The sequence below is a fragment of the Scardinius erythrophthalmus genome, assembly GCF_964197995.2.
Source record: "Scardinius erythrophthalmus genome assembly, chromosome: 12".
Lineage (NCBI taxonomy): Eukaryota > Metazoa > Chordata > Actinopteri > Cypriniformes > Leuciscidae > Scardinius > Scardinius erythrophthalmus.
The window spans coordinates 14,461,250-14,478,210 of NC_138232.1; the positions used below are offsets into that span (position 1 = coordinate 14,461,250).

Below are 16,961 nucleotides of genomic sequence, written 5' to 3' on the forward strand. Positions count from 1 at the left end.
CCTTGCCAGGCTAACTGAAGATAAGTGTAAGCTTTAAATGGCTAAAATGGAAATAAAATTTAAATAAAGCGAAACAGGAATATTCAAAAACTAATTTTTTTTTTTTACAAAAGCACAAACCAAAATTACTAAAATTAAAATATAATGTAAACTGTAAAGGTAAATAAAATCGAATTAAATGTATTAATAAATACTATAATATTATATAAATAATACACTTACATGTATATGCAATGTATATAAAAAATTCTAAAAATGATTTCAGCCACATTACAACTGCCTTCCCCTCTGATGGCCAGAAACAAAGGATTTGAACATATTTTTTTCATTCCAAGAATGGCACACCAACATTCCATGCAGACGTACTATATGCCACCACATTAAGTGTTCTGAATCCAGACTGACAGCTCTGATGAACAGTCGCACTGAGCTAATTTCAGTGTCATATCAACAACAGCCTCATGTGAATTCAAAAGGCTCCTTGCGCAGTAAGGTCTTAAAATGCATTATATATGCTCTCGTAGACTTAATTGAAACTGAAAATGTTATGTTCCACCCCAGTACCCTCTTAATAAGCAGGCAATCACCTACCAATGTTGTGGCACTATTACAAGCACCCTCTGCCCCTGGCCTCGGTTGGTCGAACAGATAAGACAGTGAGGGGAGGCTCTCGACTCTATACCTGGCTGAACCTACAGTACATAAGGAGCCTGAAGTCCAGCACTAATTATTGCTGCTTTACCCTCTTATCCGGCAGAGCAATTTATCAACATACAGCCAATCTGCTGCGCACTGTATACAGCGACGGCATTAGGAATTGCTGGCTTTTCTAACCACTAAACAGAGGGAAAGCAGAAGGAGGCGAAAAACTGCGTAGTCATCATGAAATGGGATTGTACGCTTTTCGGCAGCAGCAAATAGAGAAGCACATCAGTATTTGTCAGATATTTATAAGGGCTGCACTGCCACAAGCAGTGATGTAAAATGCATGAACGCTGGACTCGTCGGAATGTGAATGGTCGGTTACAAAAAAACACAGTGGACGAGTAGGACGGACCTGAGAGAGGAATTGTAGTCATTTGTGTCATTTAGTCAGCTAATCTAAAATCCTACACCGCTCTAACAGAATGTATAACATAGGGGCAAAAGAGTTCAATGCGGCAGCAAGGTCAAAAAAGCACGGGCTTCAAATTTAAACCCCTCAAAGAGAGAAAATATGATTAATAAATGAATTCCTATTCAAAATTTATCCGCCCTGAGCTTAGTTTGACCTTATGAGATTCACAGAAAGGCCTATTTTAATTATGATAATAAATGTGGCATTCCAAAGCCAATTGGATGTCACTAAGGATTCTCATGGTCTCTTTGATTGTTTCTCCCCTGTCTCTACTTTCAATTATTGTTTAGTATAATAATTTAATGTTATGCAGCTGTATTGCCTAGAGCGGCAAGTACATTTTGCTTTCCGTTTATTGGATTATCGCTATTTTTTTGCAGCTAGTAAAGTCCACCAGCTGACCGTGCCTGTGGAAACAGGAGACTATTTTACCCAGACTAAGATACCAGTTTCTGCATGAAATGCAATTTAAATGTTGCGTTGTCAGGGCCCTATGATTTCCGAGTGCAATAAAAATGCAGACAGAATTGCGAAATCCAGTCACAAAAATGACGCTGAATTTGGCAAAATGTAGATACATAAATCAAAAGTATGGCTGTACACCTATATGGACTAGTGTCTGTGACTATCAAACCGCAAAAAGACTGCTTAAATCTGAAGTATGTGTGCCTCTAGGCTCTATGTGAATGATAGGCGCAGTTTTATATTACATACTCAAGCACACGCGATGCTCAGGGTTTTCAGCATCTGCCGTCTCAATATATGAGGACAGTCCACAACTTCATCTCCAGAGCTGTTCACTTCAACAGCATTTCAATATTTCTTCAGATAAACACACTGAAACTCAAAGGTCATCACTAAAACCCGTAAAAATAAAGGTTCAGTTTAACTTATAGAAAGTATGTAAGAATTATACCATGGTCTGTCTGAATACTCAATTCCGATTGGCTGGAAGGTGTGCATTAAAATTGTTTGATGCACAGGTAGTTCCAGTCAGTTTAATCACCATTGTATATTAATGTGCTGCTTTCAGTAAAGCGAGCACGCACACAAATCGGAGATGGCGCTGCACACACACAGAAACATTCAGGAGGACAGAAACTTATCAGTGTTCCCCCGTGTCTTTTATTTATAAATTAGCTTCGCTACTGAATTGCTACATTATAATCACCAGCGTTGACAGGATAACATAGCTGTTTTTGAAGATTCTGAAACTCGCAGCTTCATTATCAGCAGACGCCACACAGACGCAGGTAATTTACACATGCATGTCTCTCTCTCTCTCGCTCTCTTTCGATATTTCATTCAAATAAAGCTACAATTCATTCCTTCAAATAATCTTCCACACTAGTTTATCTCTGTGTCTGGTTTAAAGAGGGCAGAATGCTAACGAGCAGTAACTGACGATATAACATTTTTACCTTTCCAGTCAAATATTTTGCTGCAAACATCGATAACAGCTTTAACTTGGCAATGCTTGCAAATGACCATGGTATAAGCGGGATAATCTATGGTTACCTATGCATTAAACAAGTTGAATGCGCACTGTTTCGAGTCAGGTGGTTCTTTGCTGCCACGTCATGCATTAAAATCGCTTAATGCACAGATAGGAATGTTACATTTTAAATGATAATTCAAGATTAACTTAATATTAATTAAATTGTTAGAAAAATTGCATAAAAAATTGTATGCATTCATTTGATTACCACAGTTTTTGATTTTTTCATTTGTGGAAAGCAGAGAGAACTTTGCCTGACAACACTGATTTGAGGGAGATCTACAGCACTGTACATTTCTGCATCAGTTTCACTTCTCCACAAGCTGCGAGAACCTTATGAAATGGTGGCTATCTATTCCCACATCGCTCCAAGTAGGACATCATCACTGTAGTGACCTTGATTGATTAGGCCTCGGCCGTGCACTGCATATTAATGATCCATAATGAGGCTTAATGCGCAACTTTTAATAGATATTTTTTTTAATTGGCTGAAACATCACCATGCAAAATCTATTTTATGATTCATTTGATGATTAATAAAGTTCTAATATCTGGGGACTGTAGCCAATCATGATGATTGTCCATTTGCTTTGGGTAAATAGGACTTTGATGCTGCCCGAGACAGACACCCAAAAGAATCATGAGAACTACTAAATCCAAGATATTGCTAATTTTGAAAAATTTACATTGAAAATCCAGGCCAACTAATTTAAGTACTAATGGGTGATAAAAAATAATGATAATACAGCACTAAGCTACAATAAAATTGTGATAAAATAACCCAACCACAAAAAAACAAAACAAAAAAAACAAGCACTTTGTTGTCTCCGAGGCACTATAATTTCTCATTTTATTATTAGCGATTATTTTCAAGCAAGCAAAGCAAAATGAAAAGACCATGGTGTCTTGAATATTTAATAACTTGTCAATAGCAACAATCCTCTCAAGGTTTATGCCTGGTTGTTTCGTATGACATTTGTCAGCACAGCCCCTATCCTACTCTGTTATTGACGACAATGAAGTCAAAGTTCCAGAGGGAGTCGTATCATTCATGTCCTTTGTATAGTGCTCTCATGGTCGACAAATACCCTGAATAAACCAAAGCTTCAGAAATCCAGGTGTTTGTCGATAAGTGCCACTCATGGCAAATGTTAAGTGACCCAGTGGTACATCAAACATAATGTCAAAGGAGCTTTGTGGGAATCCCTGGCTGGTGTTGCTTATATTTGTTATTTGCACACATTCCTCACTTTGCTTTAGGTTGAGGACACACTAAGCTCCCCTTCATCCTTAAAGATTTTGTCAGTATAATAAGATCCATGTCATTATGCCACAAGACAGAGTAACTTAAGAACAAACTGTTTTTACTCTTCTAATTTAAGCACAGATCAGCGGAGCATTTCTGCCACTGAAGTGAAATTAGTCAGCAGATGGCACTAGCAGCCTTTGAAGAAACATTGGATTTTAAACAAGCGCTAGCAAATGAATCCTTTGTTGAGCTATTTTCTAGCATATTGGTAGTTGATGGACACGTTTCAGCTCTCAAACGGAAACAACGCTAATGTGTCAACAGTGCCCCCTTGTGAAAGTGGCCAGGAATTGTTTAAGACTGTACCAATGAAACAGAATATGTTTTGGGGAAATGTATGCAGTAAACAGCAAAATAATAGGCTTTTAATTTCTCTGTGTGTGTGTTTATGTGTGTTAAAATTTAGGTTAGCATGTACAGGATGATAATGCAATATATCCAATATGTTATGTGGAGATTGTGCAATTTAGTTATTGCACAAAACTATACAAAAAAAAAAAAAGAAATCAACCCTTTATCCCAGCTTCTTTTTGATTCATTATTTCTTTCAAAAGATTAATAAGAGTATAACCTTTCAAAAATGTGTTGCAATGAGATTTAGTGACTTCATTAAAAATAAATTTAAGATAATGGTGATTTTATTTTTTATTTTTTTCTCAAATAGAAGTGGGGCGGAGGGGTGTCACCTATACCCTTTCTTGCCTTATAAAAACTTTTTAAAAAAAATCTGACTGCAAAAATGATGACGGTTTTTAAACAGGTTTCTGTAAGTGGCATACTGTATACACCTTTGAGAAACAGCTGTTGTATATTTACTTCTAGAAAAGGGTTATTCTACCCTTTTATAGCTGTTCATTTGTTTCTCGAGGCTGCCTGTCAAATGTTTTTGTTCATGTGTTGCTTGCATGCTCATGTGAGAGACTCTCGAAGATTCAGGCAGGCTGTCTTCACACAATCTAACACCTGCGTAAAGCCACCTGTCTACTCTAACAGGGCTGTGCTAACAGGCTTTTGTGGTGACACATCATCAATTCAAGAGGGGCAAAGACATACAACAACAACAGAAGCTGAAAAAAGCAAGCCGGAGAAGGACAATGTCCCCGCGTGAATTACAAAAGCACTCACAGTGGGAAACCTTATTTTAGCTTTGCCAGGGTCGAAAAGTGCTGCTCACCTTCCCACCTTCCTGTCACAGTTGTACCTCAGGCTCCAAAATGTACCTGAAGACTGGCATATGTCAGAGTTTGAGCAATGCTAGTCTGATGGAGGCGTCACAGGTCATAGCGAGCTGTGTAGGGCGACAGCGTTCCCCTCTCGACACGCACTACTGCGGAGAGCACAGGATGTTGTCACAATGCCGCTACACTATTGATTACTGAGTCTAAAAAGGGCAAAGGTGCCGCCTCGTCATGAGGAGATGTTGCAGGGCAATGATTTAAAGTGTTTGAAAATTGAATTTGGAGGTTTGCCTCTATAGTCTCTCAATGTTGTAGGTTGTTTCATACTGTGGTAGAGCTGCAAGACAAATGATTGCTTGGTACAGTGTTCAGCACTCTTGGAAAGCCTCTTGTTCTTATACAGTATGCGAGTTTAATATCTAAAGAAAGACAAAAAATGTAATCTAATCTAAATACTTGTATTCTAAATTTCGGAATACTGTACACAATAACAGTTTTTTTTTTCTCTCTGAATTTTGCAATATTGTTTAGATATTTTTTTTTTTTTTATTATTCTTAGGTTAACAGTCCCTCCACTGATAAATGTACTTGATTAAACTAATTTTAAAATTATGGCAAGTAAAACCTTGTAAACTTTACCTTAGATAAGTATGAATAAATGATGCTGGGTTGTTTCTGTAAACACATTGTTGGGTTGATTGTGCTGGGTCAAAATATTGGGTTGTTTGGGGTACTGTAAACACATTATTGGGTTGCTCATGCTGGGTCAAATGAGTTGTAAGGGGGTTATTTACAAATAAACAGTTGGTTGGGTTATTTTGACCCAGCAACTGGTTTATTCTTGGCGGAACTTTCTGGATCTTCACTTCAGACTCGAGGAGCACGCCACACGGGAGCAGGCAGTGTTTTATGGTAAGTTAATAATGTTTACCTATATTTTTAAAAAGTTGTGGTAACTGCAAGCTAATTTCACTGTTCAACATACAGTCTTTGATATGGAAGTAAGAGGGGTAACGTATTTATTCTGTGAAACCTAAATAGCCACAGCTAAGTTAGCCGGTTAGATTTGTTGACAAAATTCCGCATCGTTAAATCCTTAATTGTAAACCAGCTAGGCCTATGTCAGCAGCCTTTTTAAAATATGCAGTTTAAATTGTAAATTCATCACGTAATTATCGCATTCATTGTGGACGTTGTGTATTTAAAAGTGAGGAAAGCGTTTTGAATGAAATCCATACAAGCGCGGTATAATTTTAGTCCCTCACAGGGCTTGCACGTAAAATTGCGGGAAAAGACAGAGAAATGAGACGCAGTCTCGAGGCTATATCTACTAGGCCTAGCTAGTGAGTTGTGTGTGGAAAGTGTGCTGGTAGATTGTAGAAATACTCGTCAGAAGAAGCGACTGGGGTAAGTTCCAGCATTTTCCTCCTGCGTGTGTCTTCTGTAATGTCTGTCGGGATCGTTCAGAAAAAAATGAACTGAGGAATAACATCACGATACGCGCCGTCACATTGTGATCTGGTTAGTATAGTGTAAGGAATTTCAGCCTGGATTGTCAATGGACAGGCGCCAGTTTTGAGAAGAAAATTATTAAGAATGATCGTCAATATTTAAAACTTAAAAAATGTAGACTTACATGATACCCTGCCATGCATGTCATCTTTCATTTTATTGTGTAACATTATCTAAGCGTGACGATCATCAGCTCTGCCAGTCAGGAGATTAACGAGCAGCTTTGTTGGTTTTAATGTTAAAGAAAGACACTATCAACATTAGGCTACAGTAATATTTTTACTTTTATTGCCTAAATGTTGAAAATATTAGTCCAAAGTACTCTTTTATTACTATAATTCAGTTTGCAAATAATGAATTTAAATAGACATTTTGTTTGTTTGCCACATTTAGTCATATTTGGTAATGTTTGCAATAACATTTTTTTGATACTTCCACAAAAAAAAGCTTAACTTGCATGTTAGTTATATTGCAACACTCTAAGTGATTGTGTGTAATCAACAGGTGGGGACCAACGTGGTTGAATATTCACAAAATGAGATGACTGGAGCATTGCTGCATATTCTGTGCCTCAAGGATGAGACGAGGGGGACATGTCAGACCTTTGCCATTGTTCCAGGCCACGCCATCGAGACCGAGTCTTTGCTGAAGGCTGTTCATCTTTGTTTCAAAGCTTTTTTTGTTTTTGATGTTAAATACACTCCCGCCTGGGAGTTTCTCCAGCATGCCATATATCAAATTAATGGAAAGAGTCCTCCTCTGTACAATTTGAGGACAACAGTTGTTTCAGGCCCACGTGATATTTAGTCGCATTTTAAATGTTTGTTGCTGTTCTTAATAAATTAACACATCTTAATAAATGAATTCGTAATCGTATAAGTTCAAATGAGTTGCTTAATGACTTTTAAAGGTGCATTGTGTAATATTTACGAGGATCTGTTGACAGAAATGCAATATCATATAGGCCTACATAACTATACATATACATTGTATAATTGTAATAATTGTATACAAAAAATTATTAAAGATATGTATTAAAAATTAATAAAATTAAACGAGATTTAAATCAAATTTACAGTGGTCTCTCTGGTTTATTGTATTACAGAGACAATAATTATTTTATATTCGTAATATAACAAATATTTGTTACTAATTCTATTAAGGCAATGAGACACGAAATAACCCAGCATATAAGTAGGACTTAACCCAGCAAGAGGGTTAATTCCACCCACTGGTTGGGTCAAATGAATGACCCAGAAATATGGGTTAAATGGTAAAACCCAGCACTTGGGTCAAACCAACCCAGCGTGTGTTCTGTCCAATAGTGACCCAGCCGTGTGGTTAAGGTTGGGTTATTTTTTAACCCAGCAGTATATAAGTATATATGAATTTTAATGAGCAAGTATGTGGTTAGGTGTAAGTAGTTGATAACTGTTTTACAATATAAAAATTGAATGACTGATATAATATCAACTGTTTTATCACATTTTTCCATTTTGAATTGAAAATACATTTACATGTTTCATGTAATTCATAACTGAATGTGATGAAGTTTGCATTTTTGATATTAGACATACAAGAGTGAATGTGTGCATATTTTGAAAATAAAATTACATTGATTACATTTAGCGTAGTTAAAACCATAAACTTTATTAATTTAAATCCCTTAATAGTTATTTAATTCCTTTATATAAAAAACCTAAAAGACTCCCACCTGCTCATCTAAGAACTATGACCTGCAAGGAAGAGAAAGACTCCAACAATAAAAATTCCTATAAGGCCTATATCTGCCAAAATTAAGTCTTCAGTCAACTTTTAGGAGCACACTTGCTGAATATAGGCCATTTCAGATCAGATCTGTCACGCATGGTCCCAATTCTGATTTCATGGGTCATTAATATAGGCAGCACTCACTTTGTACCATCCAATTCAAAGATTCTCATCCTGTCTCAGTTATACAGTGTGATTGCAAGCCAGCTCGATGCCTATCAGCGTTGCCCTGGGCAACAATAATCTCCTGGTCATATGAGCAAGAAAGGCAAATGAGCTAGGGATATCTGTGCCCCATCGGTCAGAATCGAAGGTGAGAACAAAATGTGTGACAGGATCTCAATAAAGTGAGCTCTAAATCTCATACACATCACATTTTCCACTGGAAGGAAGTGAGAAAACTGGGACGCCTGCTTGCCCCCACAAGTCACTATAACCCTGACACTTCCCAGCACAACAACACCAGAGGACACACTTACTATATTCTCTTGTACAAAATAAACACCCCTCCAGGGATTTTTCACTTGAACTTGTGCCTGCCTTCATCAGTCTGCCACAGCAGTAAACAACAAATCACGTCACACACATTTCTTATGCCTGATATTGGATAAGGACAACTTTGCCATTTTGTACGAGTAAATTCGTTTTTTTATGCGCATATAATTTGTATTTCTATTGGAACTTTCCAGAAAACAGCTCTTTAGCATTTCCAAGAATGCACGTTCGCATTTACCTGCATGTTTCTTTCGGTTTCACTCTGTTCTCTGAAAAAGAGTGTTCTCACAGCGATTAGTAGTGACAAAGCGATCCGAAGTCATTTATTTTCAACGAGATTTGCTGATTTCTGATGACATGCCCATCTGGTCATTTTCTCAACTTCTCAAAGCTGAAAAATGTGAGAAATCTTGTGAGATACTGTAGACCGGTGTATAGCCAATATGGTTATAGTTGCAATGTAATGGAAGTAGCGACCAGAGTTGGGAAAGCTACTTTTAAAATTAGTGTTATAATATTGCGTTACTTTCTAAAAAAGTAACAATTTGCATTATTTAGTTTCTTTTTATGGAAAGTAACATGTTACGCTATACTTTTGTGTTACATTTTCTCACATGGGCTGTGCCAACTTGTTTGTTATTTTAACTAAACAAAAGTTCTGTTTTTTGCAAATATAAAGGCCCTTTTACACCAAACATGAAATGAATAAGCCTCAGGCTGAAGGAGATGCAAATTCACGCATGTACAGTAGAAGACACAGCTCAAATAAACCTTTCAGCTGTGCTTCCATTCTGGATGGCAGAAGAATAAGATGCAGGAGAATAAAGTGCAACACTCTTACTTCAGCAATAAAATTGGGGGGGAAATGAAACACAAATGTGATGTTTATCTAAAGTCATTTTTGCTTATTTGTATGGTTGAATTGGATTATCGAAGGTCAGCAGCAAAAACGTTGGTTATTTAACATATTATTTATATTTGTGTTATTTAACATATTTATTTACTGCAGATTTACGTGATATTGAGTTTGCTTTTCACTCTTTTTATTCCTTTTGAGGAATACTGAATTTGTTTTTGTGCAAGTGAGATGAGTAAATGCATGCTCACATTTAGTCTAGGACTACAATAAGCGTCACGTTTACACAGCGCACCCAACGCCTGTGCACTTTTCATTTCTCTCAACGTGGACAGGATGTCTAATAAATGAGAAAACAATTAGAATTACTTGTTTGAAAAAGTAACTCCTATTTTGTTGTAAATTTAAAAGTAATGCAAAACTTTACTAGTTACTTGAAAAAGTAATCTAAAAACATAACTTGCATTACCTGTAATCGGATCTGAATTCAAGTTTGCAGACAATTTTAAGAAAGGGGCGGAGTTTATGAGGACGCAATGATTGGAGGAGTCAAGCATATGTCACAAGAGAGAAGAATCAGATTGTTTCCATTCCGAATGAGTTTGATTCATACATCCTGTATGTTACCGATTCATTTCCCTGCATAATATTTCTTTTTTTCTTTTTCTTTTTTTTATCAGCAACAGAACTGATTGTAAAAATAAAATGTCTTTTTTTTTTATCCGCTATACAACTATTGTCAACTAACTTTAAAGTGGCAGAATACTGCATGAACACCTACTAAAGAGACTAAAAATTTAATCATGGTGAGGTCAAAATCCCTTTAAAGCAAGTCAGTTACTCTGCAGCCATATTCATAACACCCACAGGCAGCTATTAGCAATAAGATCAATAAGATACTACAAAAATAAAACATTTTGTTGTTGTTCAGTTGTTATATATGTTACCGGCAAAGTGTGAAATCCCGGTATTGTATAGAATGCCTAGGCATTGTACAGAATGCCTGTTGGTTTTTGGCAAAAATACATTACCTAATTCTATACATTACCTATAGGCATTCTATAGAATGCCGGATTACACACTTTGCCGGTAACATATATGTTACATATGTGTGTGTGTGTGTGTGTGTGTGTGTGTGTGTGTGTGTGTGTGTGTGTGTGTGTGTGTGTGTGTGTGTGTGTGTGTGTGTGTGTGTGTGTGTGTGTGTGTGTGTGTGTGTGTGTGTGTGTGTGTGTGTGTGTGTGTGTGTGTGTGTGTGTGTGCGTGTGTGTGCGCGCGCGTGTGTGTGTGTGTGTGTGTGTGTGTGTGTGTGTGTGTGTTCCAAAGACATCAGTGTATAACATTCTATAGAATGCCGGATTACACACTTTGCCGGTAACATATATGTTACATATATATGTGTGTGTGTGTGTGTGTGTGTGTGTGTGTGTATGTGTGTGTGTGTGTGTGTGTGTGTGTGTGTGTGTGTGTGTGTGTGTGTGTGTGTGTGTGTGTGTGTGTGTGTGTGTGTGTGTGTGTGTGTGTGTGTGTGTGTGTGTGTGTGTTCCAAAGACATCAGTGTGATTAAATGATGACAGAATGTTTATTTTTGGGTGAACTGGCCCTTTAAGTTTGTGGCGTGACTACATTCGTCATAACGAGTGTTACAGTTTCTACCATTTACATAAAATGTACGAGCTGACGGTCTCTGGTGTGTTTGTTTGTTTGTTTGTTTGTTTGTTTGTTTGTTTGTTTGTTTGTTTGTTTGTTTTCTGGGAAGTTTGTTGTAGTTTTGCTCAAATAGTAGGAAAATATTTAGAGGGCATGATTAATTGAGTTTGAAAATCTTTATCATTAATTTTACTCATTTAATGCATTAAATTGACCCACCTACAACGATTTAATTTTGAGAAGTTTGCTTGTTGCTGACTCTTGTTTGTTTCTGTTTGTCATTTATATTAGCATATGGGTGGGTGACGTGACATGGCAGTTTTGCTGTCTTCAGTGTCAAACATGTATGAATACAAAATATATTTGCCAAAAACCTTCTTAATATTGTGCAGAACATTATGCTTTATGTGAACATATTCAACATTAAAACAGTTCATCACTCAATTTTTCAGAATTTTCAACCAAACATAACAAAACTCATATGGTGTGACTGTCCTGCACTTGTTTCTCAAAGTGAGAACTTGAATAAAACTAAAAAAAATAAATGCAAAAATTCTCAAAAAAATACAGAAAAATAATACAGATGTCTATTTGTGAGCCTACTCTTTTCAAAGTCCAAGCATAATGTTTTGAGTCAGTTCTAATCAAAAAGATTTTGTCACACAAATCAAAATCATATGGTGTGACACTATTTTGGGATATTTTAACGGGCAACTGTTTTGACACCCTTGGGAAGGAGAGGACCTTCTTCAGCAATGTTGTACAGAACTATCAGTGTATTGCTACTGTTCAACCTGAGGTTAATCATCATTTTTATTTTTACAATAAATCAGATCTTGTTGGCACTCTGACAAAAGTCCCACTTCCAGATGTCTTTTGGTGTGACACATTTTTTTATAAAAATGCAAAAGAAATGTTATTATTTTGTCATAATTATATGTAAATCTACACTGCTTTGTTATAGCTAGCATGTTGTTAGTATGCTAATGTGTAGCTACAAGACTCAAAGTTGTGCTAAGTGCAGAAAACATAATATGGTGTGACACTTCATCATATGGTGTGACATTCCAAATTGTGAAAATAACATACCTTTATTAATGATAAAACCTGAAAATGTTCATGGAATACATAGAAAATAGTATCAGCAAGAGTCACAAATATTTTTATAATTTTCTTGCAAGGTTTGTCACAATAAATAGAAAATATGTTGAAAGACCGACGGCATAGGTCTCACATTGAGCAATGTTTTAGAAAATAATACTCAAATTTAATTAATTTTCACAAAACTATAATGAATGGCAGTTTAGTTATGATAAATGACTTTGATAAAGTCATTTTGTTTGTGGCTTATCACAACCTCAGCAAGGCAGTCGGTTTGCTACTCTCTCCAAATTTGACTGGCTTATGTACAATGGAGACTAGATGAACTGATTTATTTGTGGATCCACTCAGCTACGCTGTATGTTCACGGTTCATATGATATAAAAAAATTGGTTGTTTTACTTATATTAATACATATTGCAGACCAGTTTTGAATTGAAATTAAATTTTATACACAAACATACACTCACCTAAAGGATTATTAGGAACACCTGATCAATTTCTCATTAATGCAATTATCTAATCAACCAATCACATGGCAGTTGCTTCATTGCATTTAGGGGTGTGGTCCTGGTCAAGACAATCTCCTGAACTCCAAACTGAATGTCAGAATGGGAAAGAAAGGGGATTTAAGCAATTTTGAGCGTGGCATGGTTGTTGGTGCTAGACGGGCCGGTCTGAGTATTTCACAATCTGCTCAGTTACTGGGATTTTCACGCACAACCATATCTAGGGTTTACAAAGAATGGTGTGAAAAAGGAAAAACATCCAGTATGCGGCAGTCCTGTGGGCGAAAATGCCTTGTTGATGCTAGAGGTCAGAGGAGAATGGGCCGACTGATTCAAGCTGATAGAAGAGCAACTTTGACTGAAATAACCACTCGTTACAACCGAGGTATGCAGCAAAGCATTTGTGAAGCCACAACACGCACAACCTTGAGGCGGATGGGCTACAACAGCAGAAGACCCCACCGGGTACCACTCATCTCCACTACAAATAGGAAAAAGAGGCTACAATTTGCACGAGCTCACCAAAATTGGACAGTTGAAGACTGGAAAAATGTTGCCTGGTCTGATGAGTCTCGATTTCTGTTGAGACATTCAGATGGTAGAGTCAGAATTTGGCGTTTAGAACGAGAACATGGATCCATCATGCCCTGTTGCCACTGTGCAGGCTGGTGGTGGTGGTGTAATGGTGTGGGGGATGTTTTCTTGACACACTTTAGGCCCCTTAGTGCCAATTGGGCATCGTTTAAATGCCACGGCCTACCTGAGCATTGTTTCTGACCATGTCCATCCCTTTATGACCACCATGTACCCATCCTCTGATGGCTACTTCCAGCAGGATAATGCACCATGTCACAAAGCTCTAATCATTTCAAACTGGTTTCTTGAACATGACAATGAGTTCACTGTACTAAAATGGCCCCCACAGTCACCAGATCTCAACCCAATAGAGCATCTTTGGCATGTGGTGGAACGGGAGCTTCGTGCCCTGGATGTGCATCCCACAAATCTCCATCAACTGCAAGATGCTATCCTATTAATATGGGCCAACATTTCTAAAGAATGCTTTCAGCACCTTGTTGAATCAATGCCACGTAGAATTAAGGCAGTTCTGAAGGCGAAAGGGGGTCAAACACAGTATTAAGGCTGATTTATACTTCTGCGTCAGACCTACTCCGGAGCCTCTACGCTGTAGGCAACGCGTTGGTTTTCATTTATACTTCTGCGTCGTTGTCCGCGTTCACGCGCGCAGAGGGAGCATGTGAAACCCGAGGGAGCGGTCCTAGCAGACCAATCACAGCGCTTGCGTCCGCGTATTGACGCGTTGTTACAGTTTTGGAGAGGTGCACGTCAGGGTACGCCAAAGGGTACGCGCGCTACACACAGCCTACGATGTAGCTACGGCGTAAGTTCGACGCAGAAGTATAAATTGGGCATTAGTATGGTGTTTCTAATAATCCTTTAGGTGAGTGTATGTTCATATGGTTCATACAATATAAAAAAAATGTTTGTTTTATTGTTAAATATCAAATAAATCAATAAAATTTGAATATTGCCTTCCAGCATTTAAGAGTGGTTAAATATTTCCTGCCATATGAGTGATCAGTACTCACCAATAAGTAGGATAATACATGGTTTGCATTGACACATGGCGATATTATCATATGGTGTGACACTATATCATTTGGTGTGACATTCCAAATTGTGAAAATAACACCTTTATTAATGATAAAACCTGAAAATGTTCATAGAATACATAGAAAATAGTATCAGCAAGAGTCACAAATATTTTTAGAATTTTCTAGCAAGGTTTGTCACAATAAATAGAAAATATGTTGAAAGGCTGACGGCATAGGTCTCACATTGAGCAATGTTTTAGAAAATAATACACAAATTTAATTAATTTTCACAAAACTATAATGGATCACAGTTTAGTTATGATAAATGACTTTGATAAAGTGAGTAACTTAAGAAAGGTATAATCCATTTTCAGTTTATATACAATTATTTTCATGTCACACCATATGACGATTGTACGCACTAATACAACAAATTGTCACATAAATTCTGATTCCAATTGAAAATTTTGAAACAACATATGTTTCTATAAAGATGAGAGTTAGTAGAACAAAAGTCAAGCATTTTTATGCCTGTTATTTGAAATTTTTGAAAAAACACTTTTTTATGGTACATATGTCACTGACCCATATAAATCCTTTACCACACCCCGCAAGGCCTGTCATAATTAATCACCACAAATATGTCTGTGCTGACTCATTTATTTCATTATCATATTCTCATGAAGATATTAAACCCACTGAAAGATCATTAGCAACTCTGACCTACTTCCTACTTCACCTCTGGTGCTGAATATGAGATCACCTCTATTATAGCTCATTATTTTCATCTAGGGCATAAGGGTTGATTAAACGCATACCTCATACAGTGTGTGGTCAGTACTACTTACCGCATGCAATTAGTATTGATCCAGTGGGGTAGGATGAGACAGATAAGCCTTGCTCTGTACCGATGGCTATATTCCATTAGCCGCATAGATCATGGAGGAAATACTATAGGCCTATGTCTTGACTTTCTTTGCAAATGGGAATATTTTTCACTCCCAGGATCGTGGTTCACAGACTGATATTTCACATTCACACTGGACGAATAGACAAAAATGATCGAGCTTAATGATTGATCACCTGTTGGCCTGTAGGTCAATCACTGAAGATTAACAGTTGTCAAGAGAGACCCCTAGCGGTCAAGGATAGAATGGCTCATTACATATGCATTCTAGTTGTGTAATTCAGAATAATCCCAGTTGTGTAACGGTTTAAAATAGAACACATCTTACTGTAAAAATGAAAACAAAATAAGATTACGATTTTCAAGACTTTCTATAATCATTTTAATATTACATAACCAGCACAAATGTATTCTCCTGCAGGCATCACAAGCACAGCTATTCATGGAGACAAAAAAGACATACAATACATGAACTATAAGACTGTCTATAAATAAGGGTTTTGTAGCCTTAGAGAATTGTCTATTTTAATTCCATGATGACTTTAAGGCCCCCAAACTTACAATGGAGATTTAAATAGCCAGTCCTAAATTAGGCTCAATTGTATCTTGTAGCCTTGATATATAAAAATAGAAGAACATATGAGATTGTAAAGGCAGGGCCAACAATTCTGCTTATCTTCTGTGCAGAACAGTGTTAGTGTATGTGTGACATGTAATGTTAACAACTTAGATGAAAACTGGTCATGATAAATGCTGTGATTTCACCTCTTACTTTGACTGTGGTGATTAAAACCAAAGGCTGAAAGGAAGTTTTTATACCTCTGTGCTTGGTGTTTCATTCTCAATAAGATGGAAAGGACAATCACATACACTCTTTTGTAGAAGGATATTTCACACTTGTTTCTTAAAGGAGAACTCAGGTCAATTTTAACATTGAGCTCATTTTTTTGTAAATTCGGAGTGCTGTCAATACAGAGAACAACGACAAAAATCGGTGTTGCCTACACCGTGTTATCCTCTTTTTAAAATTTGCACCCTGTTGACTTCAATGGGGCAAGTTTTAAACCTGCTTTTAGCCTCTTAACATCCTTGATGTGTCATTACAAGTGCACAGCTATTGTGAGTGATTCCTTCAGAGTGAACACGGGGTAATCTGACTGCAGTAGATGTGAAAGATATGAATAAAAATTATGTTTATTCAGCCAGCGCACAAAGCTGTATTTTCTTCCTGTTTTCGGTTGAAGTCCATAGTAATCGATTGTCGAGTTCACGCGCGTGATCATAGGTAACTAAACCTATGCGTGTGAACTCGACAATCGATTACTATGGACTTCGACCGAAAACAGGATGTAAATACAGGTATGAGCTGGCTGAAATAACATCACTTTTATTAATATCTTTCACATCTACTGCAGTCAGATTCACTCGTGTTCACTCTGAAGG

At 37.1% G+C, this 16,961-nt stretch overlaps 1 long non-coding RNA gene across 1 annotated transcript in view; it reads right to left on the reverse strand.

Annotated features, from left to right (window-relative positions):
- Positions 1–15,704, reverse strand: part of LOC308699452 — a 56,897-nt gene extending 41,193 nt beyond the window's left edge. Inside the window, exon 1 of the long non-coding RNA XR_014031190.1 lies at positions 15,460–15,704. This is a non-coding gene — a long non-coding RNA (uncharacterized lncRNA). The remainder of the gene's footprint in view (positions 1–15,459) is intronic.
- Between the last annotated feature and the right edge of the window lie 1,257 nt (positions 15,705–16,961).